Source organism: Microtus pennsylvanicus, chromosome 12, assembly GCF_037038515.1.
Source record: "Microtus pennsylvanicus isolate mMicPen1 chromosome 12, mMicPen1.hap1, whole genome shotgun sequence".
NCBI lineage: Eukaryota > Metazoa > Chordata > Mammalia > Rodentia > Cricetidae > Microtus > Microtus pennsylvanicus.
The window spans coordinates 37,443,217-37,455,471 of NC_134590.1; the positions used below are offsets into that span (position 1 = coordinate 37,443,217).

Consider the following 12,255-nt stretch of genomic DNA (forward strand, 5'->3'; position numbering starts at 1 on the left):
TTTTTTTTTTTTTTTTGAGAGAGGGTCTCGTTACATAGCCCTCGCTGGTTTGGAACTCATTACATATCTCAGGTTGACATTATTTGCAGAGAACCTTCTGCTATGCTTTCTCACTTTCTCACTTCTGGGATTATAGGCATGTCCATAACTGGGGGAGGCATCTTTTTTATTTAATTGGAAAAATTGGGGTATATTTGAATATTTATAAGAATGATCCAATAGACTGTGGTTGAACCTCGATTGGAATGAATGGACTCTGAAAGAAGGATCAGAATGCTTTTTGTCTAATGGACCATATAACTAAATATTCTTACTACAACAGTTCTGGACATTCCTAGGCAATTCATCAGTGTAGTGCATAGTAGTGATCATTCATAGTCCAAGTACTCAGGAGACTGATGCAGGAGGGTTGAAAGTTTGAGACTATCGTTGACTTAGACACTGTCTCAAAAACAACAAAAAAGCAGCAATAGGAAATATGACAGCACAGAAAGGATTGAGTGTGAATATGATTGCATTTCAATAACACTTTATGTATTGAATCTTATACATCTTATATGTGTCATGAAACAGAATTGTTCTTAGCTCATGAACTTCCCAAACAGATGGCAGTAGGCCTGTGGGGTCATAGATTGCCAACGCCTGCCCCAGAGCACATGTGGAAAGATAAAATCCTATATGCTACAGGAACAACGTCCCATATAGGAATCAAAGACTGAAAGATAAAGACAACAGATTCTTTGATGTGGAGTTGGGAGCTAAGGAATTTTTAATCCAGTGGCTTCTATTTAATAATGAAATAAAATTTCAATACGGGCCATTTTTTATTGATGGTTTATTAATGGCTAGTATGATTGTAGAAGGTTTACATAAAGTGACTGATTTACTATTTATAGAACTTTTACTAGATGGGCGCTAGTGTTGTGTCTGTTTTACCCCTAAGGAACTAAGGCACAGTAGTGCTAAGAAATGCATGTAAGCTATTTACCGTTAGAATCCACAGTCTTACTCTGTGAAGGCCATCCACTCAGGAGAATGGAGACATCTGAGAGGTTTCAAGGGCAGGGTGATTGAACAATGCAGTGAGATCTTAAGGGGTGTCAAGACCTCAGTTGAGACCGGGAATTATAAATCGAGGGCACGATCAATCATCCTGATGATGTGATTTACTCTGGAGGAGAGCAGCTGCGTGAGCACAGGCACAGAGGAGGAGGAAGACTCTCGGGCTTTCCTAAGGTAAAGTTGTATTGGGGATCGCAGGAGATCAAATACACTGTGGAGACTGAGGGTGGGCCGCACCCCTCTACAAAAAGAGGCTTTCAGCACCATTCCCTGATTATTATATTCTGTGCTCTAGTTGTAATTTTTGTGTCATGGTCTCCTGTGGCTGAACTATTTACTGCATTATCAATCTGAGGGCATATTATTATTCTCAGACCTTTCTTATATCAACTCATAATAACAATATTAATTCAGCAATATAAACAGAGTCAAATACTACTTTTTAATCTAAAAAGTCACCTAAGAAACTTCAAGTTGAGAATCAAATACAAAATTTATGTACATTATAGTGATGCACTCTAACAAACATTTTGCAATTTCAAATTGGCATATGGAAAATGCTACATAAAATTTATGGAAGGTTGACCATTCACTGACTGTACTGTGAAAATTTGCGTTTTTGGTGTTTCTGGAGTCAAGTGCAGATGTGATTAGACAACAGTGAGATGGATCATTAGAAATGAACTTTGAACAGTCTGACGAAATGACCTTGAATTTAGCTAGCTGAGAGAAATCAATCTTTGGTCTCATTTCAAATCTACCTCCTCTGAATCTACATTTTAATAAAGCCCCAATAAAAATATATATATTTCCATGAGTATGGCCAACTGATAAACATCTATTCATATTATATTAAATTGATAAACTACAGGGAGTATCCTTTAGTTAAAATGCTTGCTAGAAAAAGTATCAGGTTTTCGTAGTGGTATATTCACACACACACATGCACGCACGCACACACACACACACACACACACACACACACACACACACACTGTTATAGCTAAGGGATGGGAACTGACTCTAAATAAGAAACTATGTCATGTTTCATAAAGGCCTTTTCACACAGCCTGGGTAACTTAATGCACTATTTTTAGTAGACCTGCGTTTTATTTATGACTCATCACATATGGGAGACTGTAGAACTTTTCAATTACAGCATCATTTTGGCTTCCAGAGTTTCTGAATTTTGAATTTTTTCTAATAGTTACTCTCAACCTGAACTTGTATGAGTTGAACTTTGAGTTCATAGCAAACATCTATTTTGTTGTTGCTCTGTTTTTCATATGTTTTGTTGAGTAATGAGGTTGACCACATGATCTCAGATAGGTTTTTCAGATAAAAGATGAATTTGGTGAGGTAGTGGACAGAAAGAAGATGGGTTTAATTTAATTTTATATTTTACTGAGAGCCATCCAGTTTTGAACTCCATTTTCTATAGTTTTATTTTTTTAGTGATATTCTTGATTGCTTCTGTAATTTTATCAGATTCCTGATTTGCAGTAGCAATGGTTCCCAGACTCCCAAGAGTCAGGCATCAACTCCATAGAAACAACCCAGAAGACATAAATGGAGTTGTCAGGGTTCTGATGCCTGAAAGTATTTTGGAATTCACCCCACAGGACCTCGACCTGAGCACGAATTGGTTGGTTGAACTAGAAGAGTCTGGACCACAGGACTGATGTAATCCACCTTCTGCTATGAGATGCTCAAAGCTAAGAGTTGACTCTAATTCCAGTTCTATAGAACTAAAGCGTCGTGTGTTCACCTAATCATGCTCTTCCAAATGCAAAGGGGCCCAATGATATCATTCTTAATCCTGAGATTTTCTTTCCCATGATTCTTTTTCAAAGCACAAAATGTTAAGATGAATATCAGAAATAGGGTGGCTGTTCAGTCTTGGCAAAGACTACCAAGCTCAGATTTCCTTCTGGTCAAATATTTCTAAGGAGAACACTTTCATTGCTAACTCTCCTGTTTTTTTTTTTTTTGTTGTTGTTGTTTGATTGGTTTTTGGTAGAAATGTTAAGAATGAGAGATCAGAGGACCAGGACTGACAACAAAGGCTTTCAAACCAAGGCAGCAATAGGTTGTAGATCTTCATGCACATTTCCCTCTCTTTTAGAATTCAAGAAGACACTTGTAGAGTTGATGTCCTCTGGAGAGTCACATAGATCTCAGTCATTAACACTGACAGTCACAATTTTCAGTTGATGTTAGGTATTCAGGAGAATAAATAAGTTAAGTCTCAGATTACTTGTGAGTACATAAATATTATGTTCAACTCTTAGACTTGGAGAAAACAAATACTTCACCTTCTACAGTGAGTACCATCAAATTACATCTATTATCTTAATAAAAACTCTGGGGGAATTGAGGAGGGGAAAGAATATGATCAAAATACATTGTATGAAAATTTTTTTGTGAAGAAGTGCCTAGTTCATTCCTCGAAACAAATAAATCCTTTGGGTTTCTTAACTCAGAGGCAAGTAACCTCAAAGGCAAAGTACTGAAATTGGAATTTTTTATCTCCCTTACTCCATTTTACTTTTTCTAACATTTTTTCAAACATAGCTCCCATATCAGTGCATGGTGTGACTGACCACCGATTGTTCAAGCTTGAACTCTTGAAACTTTAACTCTGGTTTTGTGTTCCCACCCACTCTTGAATTACTAAAACCTACTCACTTTTCCTCCTATGTACCCTTTTTCTACGCCTCCTCTTCTCATATACAGTACTTTCAATCTGTTTCATGGTGTCTCAATGTCAGCACTCTTGTAGGATGTTCAGAGCACCCTTGTCCTCTACCCCCTCTACCCACATGTTGAAATGTCAACACTTTCTCCATCTCCCTGGGTTTATGACAATCAGATGATCTCAGCAATGACAAATATCCAAGTGAGAATAAATGCATACCCTCCAATCATCTCACAAACTGATAAAATAGATTCAGTTCATTCTATATGATATGAAAAATAAAGCTACTTAGGTCAATCCTCTTTTTAAAATGCCTTATTTTTAACCACTCCTACTTTAAAAAAATTAAAGTTCTTAAATACATTATAAAAAGCTTTTATTCTTTCTTACCTGTTTCATCTGGTAATGTGTTGGATTTCCTCACGTTATTAATAATTGAAATTATTTACCTTGAGGACCCATGCAGCTCTTATTTTTCTTAGTCTATTTTCAACTGATCCTGTTTCTTTGACTACTCATTTTCCTATTATCTGTTAGGTCTAGGCTGATATGTTATTATCTCTAAGAGATTCCCATAGTCAGTACCCATTTGCCCTTATGGCCTGTTCCATTCAAATTATACCCTTCCATGGTACAAAGGACTTACTCTTTACAGTATATTTTTGGTATAATAATTAGTTGTGCAGTGATTTTCTATTTTGCCAAAACAAAAGATGTTTGAAAATGTTTGTATTCTGTTCTATGCTTAATACTTCCCCTCCGCAGTACTAGGCATATAGTACAAACCAGGCAAATGATGGTCATAGGAGTGCTTTGGCATGTCTGTTACAGTGCAATCATATGCACGATCAGGGTAGAAAATGCAGAGAATTCTCCTTTCCTCTTAGGAGCAGGAACAAGAAAGTTTATATTCTGTTCATATTCTATTTCTGGAGTCAAATAGTTTCTTTTCTCTGTCTTTCTTGTTCACTTGCTTTTATTGATGCATTCTGCAGTTTGCCCTCCCTTCTTGCTTGTGTTTAATTACCCCTGACAGTACATGTCCTCCATACTGGCTTGTCTAGTACCAAGGAGTAGTTCTGTTAGGTCATATTTTTTTTCTACAGTGAGCAAGGAACATCACTAAGCAACTCAGATCTCTTTGTTCTGAAATTAGTGGAAAACCGAATTAGTGAAGTGCGTGCCCTTCTTTATAATGCTATGCCTTTGTTTTCCAGAGAAACTAGGAGTCAGGACACTCAGAAGAAATGCCAGAACATTTCTGTGTTTAAAACTATCCACTTGAGGGTCATTTGCATTAGAAACATTCCTGGAAAAGCACTGGGATAGCCTCGAGCATGACAAAAGAGGTGAGGGAAACAATTCAGATTTTAAAAAGTGGGAGACCCAAGTGTTGTTTCATAAGAATTTTCCTTTGATGAGCCCACTTCTTGCTTGTTTCCTTAGAGACAAAGAGAAGGACTTGCATAATCTCTGAATGTTGACATGGAAAATTAAAGTCACCAAACATGGGCTGGTTAGTTTTCTTGATAAATGGTCAGCACAGGAAATAATCATCAGTGAAAACAACACCTTGATTTCCTTGACAACTCTCTATTGAGAAATGTTTGTTTGTTTATTTGATAACATTTTTTTTTTTAAAATTCATGGTAAAATATCTCTGCCAGCCACAGGAAATCACTGGCACATTGAGGAATGCGTATGGTGAAACAGATTTATATAGGTCAAGACACATTTAAAAAGAACAAAATGAACAAACAAGGTGAGAATACATGAGCTTTGGAGCACAGTTAGCCAAATGTTTCCCAGTCTCAAGAATTAGACACTTCGAAGTCTTCAGCAACAACTGAAATCAGACCTCTTTTCCATGGACATAAATGTTTGTGTGATACATCAGGTGGGAATGGGTGCCACTTGGACCAATGCTGACTTAATTTTGGAGAATTAGGCCGTGGGAAGCCCATCATTTTTCTAAGGAAGAGATTTTATAACCATCTTTAGACTTTCAGACTCTAATTCTTATCTCTATAACCACCCGCTCTAGAGTATGTTTAATGAAAATAAGAGATGATGGCTGTCATATCTTAAGTGAGCTAAATTTTGCCAATGCTGAAAATTACTGTGAATTAATCTCTAATTATAAAGCTGGGAAATGGAACACCTCAGCACATGCGCACTGAAGAAGAAGCCCCAGTTCTAACTGCTAGATTTGCCTGAAAAATTATTTACATCTGCCAAAAGGGGGGAAAGATCCTTCATCGCGAAAAAAACAACAACAGCCACAACAACAACAACAAGCTAAATATTTAGCATCTACCCTGAGGTTTAGCCTAAAGACTTACTTTTTAAAGTTAATAATTGAAACATTTATGCCATGTTAACTGTTTCTGATTTTTGTAATATTAGTGTAGAAATTAGTATACTATACATTTTATTATTTATTTCTTGATAGTTTTGAGTCTCACTAGATAACCTTTGTGGGCCTGGTACTCACTATGAAGTTCATAAGAACCTTTAATTTGCAGTACTTCCCCCATCTTAGGCTCCCTAGTGCTGGGATTGCAGGTGGCCACAACCAGACAGGTTGATTTTGCAGAACTGCAGTGAAGACCATGTAAATGTCCCATGTGTTATATGTGACACTTATTTTCCAACTAGGAAATAATAATCCAAACGTGATTCTGTCAAATAAGACACTTCTAGCCAATTCGAATGGATATGTCCAATTTGTAGTCAACACTCAGTAGTTCCAGGATAGAGAAAAGATCATAAAACTATTACTTCAGATAGAATGCATATCTGGGGTTTCCTAGATTGTTCACACAATAGGCAGTAGATTATCCAATAAGGGCTATCAGAGAATGGGAATCAGGTAGCTGATCAACCTCCAGTGCTAGGTTCCTCACTACTCCTACTCTGGTGCGGAGAGCCTGCAGGCTTCCTAGGAGCATCGGTAGTCAATGAAGCTAGCTTTTTATGTCAACCAAAGTTGGTGGAGGACGAGTCCACGTGCCCCCACATCAGGAAGGATACATGCACATTCTCAGCAAAAAGAAGATTTAGGGTGGGTAGTGGTGTTCTTTCCTCTTACATCTTTGTATTGGGACACTTGTTGATTAGTGATACCCTGTCTGGGGGAGGATCACCTCCTCGTCATTTAATCTGTGGACAGAATTTTGAGGATTAGAGCAGTAACAAATAAATACCTGACTCATCATCATACTATTATTATGGAATATAATTAAGACTTGGTAGAAATGATCCATCAGAAATTCATTCAAACACTTGCCATTTTACCTTGAGACAAGAAACTTACCCATTGATCACTTCTGTCTATCTTAGATATGTAAAATTATCCTCACTATAATGTAAAAAGAAATGTTAGAGGATAAAAGAAATAAAACTTCATGACTGACATTTGATAAATTTTGTGCATTTTGGATTAAATGATATTGCTTTCCAATATATTTCAATATCCTCTGGCTAAAGTACCTCTTATATCCAACAACCTCTGAATTATCATGTCTCCTTGATATTAAAATGGTGTTTACTGTTCTGCAACAGCACTCACTGTAAGGGATGAGCAGAAAAGTCAGACACCATCTTCTAATGTATACTGCCCTTAAGAAGCTACTTTGACTGACAGCCACATTGCACTGTGTATTTTCATGAAGCCACTTGCTTAGACGTGTGTCCCATCATTCACTCACCATTTCAACTTGTCTTTTCAGAATGAACTTTGGGTCACCCAAGTGTGAACAACATTTAATTATAGACTCACTTCTTTATTGAAAATGACAGGATCTTATACATGTGTTTGTCAAGTAGACTGTTAGATGAAGATGAAGATTGAATACTGATCTGAAATCTGTACCAGTTCCCTGGCCATAGTTACACATCCTTTCTACTAAGAACAATAGACACTAAAAAATCCCCCAATACATAGGTTTCTTGGAATTTTCCACGTTAGTCAATAACTTACTAAATATCTGCCATGTAATATGATTATTGTATAAGACAATTCAATTTTTTATATATAAAATAATAAAAGACCAGGGAGTCATTTAAAAAATAATCACAGAATTTAATATTTTTTAAATGGTTATCTTTTTCTAAGATTTTAATTTTATGTTTTATTGTGTATATGTGTGTCTATACTGTGGAAGTCAGAAGAAGGCGACTGTGTGAATCCCCAGAGCAGGAGTTACAGGCAGTTGCAAACTACCTGATGAGAGTGTGGGGAACTGAGCTTGGGTCAGAAAGCGCTGTACTCACTCTAAACCTCTGGGTTTAATGAAGACTAGGACTGAAAGCTAAATCACGCAGCTCCCAGTCCACTGGCCGTGTATCTGTCTACACTAAGATGGGAATCTTGCTTTTTTGTCTCATGTTCTTAGGGTTGACCTGCAGTCCAGGTGTGTCACAGCACTAAGATCCTGCTAAAAGGAGTGCATGTCAAGTCCCAATCCAGATCTACTGGGTTACAGTCTATATTTTGACATGTTCTCCATATGTTTGGCAAGTTTGAGAGGTACATTTTGAAATAAAAATTATTGGGAGGCAGAGGCAGGTGGATCTCTGTGAGTTCGAGACCAGCCTGGTCTACAAGAGCTAGTTCCAGGACATGCTCCAAAGCTACAGAGAAACCATGTATTGAAAAACCAAAAAAAAAAAAGGCAATTAACTACATATAATCATGAAATAAATTTATGAGAATTTCATTCATGTTAATTATTGGTATAAATAATGTGATACTTGGCTTTTCTATGTTGCAAATTTTTATATCAAACTAATTAAGTGATTTATATTAATATTATTCAGTGAATCAGTTACTTATCATGCATGGATGGTTTTTAACATTTTGATAGGTTGTTATTAGATAATATGCATTGTGCATATAATGTTAGGTCTTGCCATAATTTCACCACTGCACTATCAAATTTTCAGGTAAAGAAACTAAACAAAAAGTTTAAGCAATTAACCAAGATTTCTTGGTGTATCCTTTGGGCCTTTCCTTTTGTGTGTAAGGAAAAGTCAGCTATTAAGACTACTGAAAGCTCTGGAACATCTAGATTCTCGGGTTCAATCAGATTGCCTAAATATGGTGACAATGGAGGCTGCCCAGCTCCAGGAGTTTCTTAACTAGCTTAACGTCCTCAGTGGAAAAGAGGGCACTATTCTTATTCTTCCTTCAAAGACCTGTCAGAACCATGGTCGGTGCTATCCCTGCTCCTGTTAGGTCACTATTTGAGCTGATTATGAGGGACTATGTGGCTAAAAGAGAGAAAAAATTTACAACTACACTGGTTCTGTTCCGTTTTCTACTCACTACGCTATGGGAACTAGGCTGAAAGTTTAAAAACATACACAAACACAGAGACAGACAGACAGATGGGGCCACGGGGCCATCCTTGAGACAAGAATTCCAAGAATGCCCACTTTACTGTGCTCAGGGGCAGCTTACATAGGGCTATGGCCTGCTATCAGTATTCTTATGGTCAGTAGCCTTTAAATTAGCCACCCACTTGGCCTGGGCCTCTTATACTATATATGCCGATGTAACTCATGGATCTGGGCTCCTTTCCAGCTTCAGGATTCGGTTGCTCTTCCCTGTTCCAGCGGAGGATTGTGATCTGTGAGTTTACCCCTAATATATAACCCTCTACTACACTCAGTTCTGAGCTAGTGTGGACTTCTCTTTTACCTAAGCTTTTTTTGTTTTTTTCTTTATTTTTTTAAACCCCCCACTACAGCAGAGTAATCTGGTAAATGGAGAATGGTCACAGATCTAAGAGCTGTCAAGAAGGTAAGGTAACTCAACCTATGGGCCCTCTATTATCTGGCATTCCACTGCCTTCTCTATTACCAAAAGGATGGCCTCTTATAGTTATTGATTTACAAGATTTTTTTTACTATACCTTTACAAAAAAATGACAGAGAAAAATTTGCCTTCACAATGTCTACTTATAATAATTCTCAGCACCCTAGGAGATACCAGTGGATGATCTTCCACAGGGAATGCTCAATAGTCTCACCCTATGCCAATACTTTGTAATTCAGCCCTTGGAAATAATAAGTAAAAAATTTCCCAAATCTATAATTTACCATTACATGGATGACATTTTGCTATCTGATTCAAACACAGATACTTTAGAAAGAATGTTTGAGTAGGTAAAGAAAGTTTTGCCAAAATGGGGATTACAAATTGCTCCTGAAAAAATATAGAGAGGAGATTCTGTCAATTACCTAGGTTATAAAATAGGTTTGCCGAAAATTAGTACACAAAAAGCACAGGACCAGTTGACAACTCTTAATGACTTTCAAAGATTATTACGAGATATTTCCAATCTATGATTGGCTGTTGGGATACACCTGATATAATAATTCATTTAAACCAAACCTTAGATTGTGATAAAGACTTCAATAGTCCCAGAGAATTAGCAGCTGAATCAGAAAAGGACTTGGCAATTGTTGAGGAGAAATCACAGTAGGCACATGTGGATAGGGTTAATCCAAATCTTAATCGTATTCTCATCATATTGCTTCACAGAATTTTTCCTACAGGAATTTTAATGCAGAGGGATGATATTATCTTAGAATGGATCTTTTTACCACATAAACCAAGTAAAAAATTAAAAACTTATATGGAAAAAGTCTCTGAATTAATTATAAAAGGTAAGTTGAGACTTCATCAATTAGCTTAGATCCAGCAGAGATTATAGTGCCTTTCACTACTGATGACCAAAAAAAGAAGTTATGGTAAGACAAGAAACCATGGTAAAGAGCTTGTGCTATTTTTTTTTTTTTTTTTGGAAAATTACTGGCGATCATTCCAAAAGCAATAGACTTAACCTTATAAAGAGAACTTCTTGGATTATTCCCTGAATTGTACGTGATATTCCAATAACTGGAGCCTATACATTTTATACTGATGCAAATAAATTAGAGAAGGTAGGTTACAAATAAGAAAGAAGAAAGAATCTGGAAAATAATTTACTTTTCTTATTACCTTTTTTTGTCTCTGTCATACCTTTCATTGAATATATATGTCTGCATATGTCTATATAAATAATGTTTATATAAGTTTTCCCCAATGAACAATCAATGTACCTACAGTAATCTTTGAAGTTTCCAGGAAGAAGATGGGGGACACAAAAACAATTCTACCTGGTTGATATGACATCATGGTGCTGATAGCAATACTATAAGACCTGTTTTGGGTCCCAGCTGCTCAAGATGGTTCCAACTTGTTTAGCTGATCGTGTACTTTTTTTTTTTTTACAATGTTCTGACCATAACTCCAAATAGAAATCTCAGAAAAACCCTACTAAATACTCAGAGACTATTTGCAATTTTACCAGTAATCTTGGAACTTAACCATTATTTTACTTTCACAGGATCCAATAGAAAGAACATCACCCCCATAACAGCTGGAAGTAATTCTAGAAGACGATGTCCTCTCTCCCAACAAAGTTTGTCTTCAGGGTTACAGACATCATTTAGGGGTTAATTATAATTGGTATAGGGTTGGGGGTTGGGGGGAAATTATGTAGGATCAGGGATTTCTTTGAAAAAAAGAGAAAATTGGATGGGATAATAGAGTAGTGTGAGCTTACTCACACTGATAATAATAGTGAGTAATAAAATGAATACTTGTGAGATATTATTTATAAGTAATTTACATTGGTATAGATTCTTGTATATTGATACAAGCTTAAATTATATTGAATAAGTTCCTATTTTCATCGCAATATTTGTATACCTAGGCAAAGTTATTTTGTCATATTGTATGCATGCATGCTTCTACCTCTGCTTAAGATATTTTGTATATTGATACAATTTTATGATATATTTATCAGATTACAATGTACATTTGTGATCAAGATACTTATACACTGTTTACATTTTGAAATCATTGTCCTCATTTGTTGCACAGTTGTTTAAATATTATTTAATATTTTAATATGAAGTCTTAGTCTTTAAGTTATATAAGTATTAAGATTCATAGATCAGTATCATTCACGTTTGTCATACTTATAGTTAGACTAATCAGGTTCTTTAGGTACATAGAGATTGTATTCTGCATAGACAGGTAATTTTCAACTACTTCAAAGACCTGTAGAATATGGCGTTTAAATAACTTAGAGTTCTGTTGAAGTGAGACACAATTGCTCCTGGCAGCCCCAATCTATTCCTGAGAGAAGGTTGAACACTGAAGACATTCTACTTGGAGCTTGTTTTCTTCTTGGCAAAACTGGCCTTTCGGCAAAGAAATGTCCATGTCTCAGCTACTGAGAAGGTACATGATATCTAGAAATGGATAAACAGGACACAAGGAAAAAGACTTTCAAATCTTGCCAAGAGAGGGTAAGACGGTTTTGAAAAATTACCTGCCTCTGAAATGGTCTGTCAGTTACTCTAGGCCTTAGCCAAAGTTGGTTGCTCTAATATTGCAAATGAGACTTTGGGTGATGGCCCAGGAAGCCAGTTGCCTC

General features: G+C 36.4%; 1 long non-coding RNA gene across 2 annotated transcripts in view; it reads left to right on the plus strand.

Moving 5' to 3' along the window:
- LOC142832741 (uncharacterized) overlaps positions 1 to 11,307 on the plus strand; it is a 103,456-nt gene extending 92,149 nt beyond the window's left edge. For both annotated transcript variants that reach the window (XR_012907264.1, XR_012907263.1), the window contains exon 3: positions 11,158 to 11,307. This is a non-coding gene — a long non-coding RNA (uncharacterized LOC142832741). The remainder of the gene's footprint in view (positions 1 to 11,157) is intronic.
- The last annotated feature ends 948 nt before the right edge of the window (positions 11,308 to 12,255 follow it).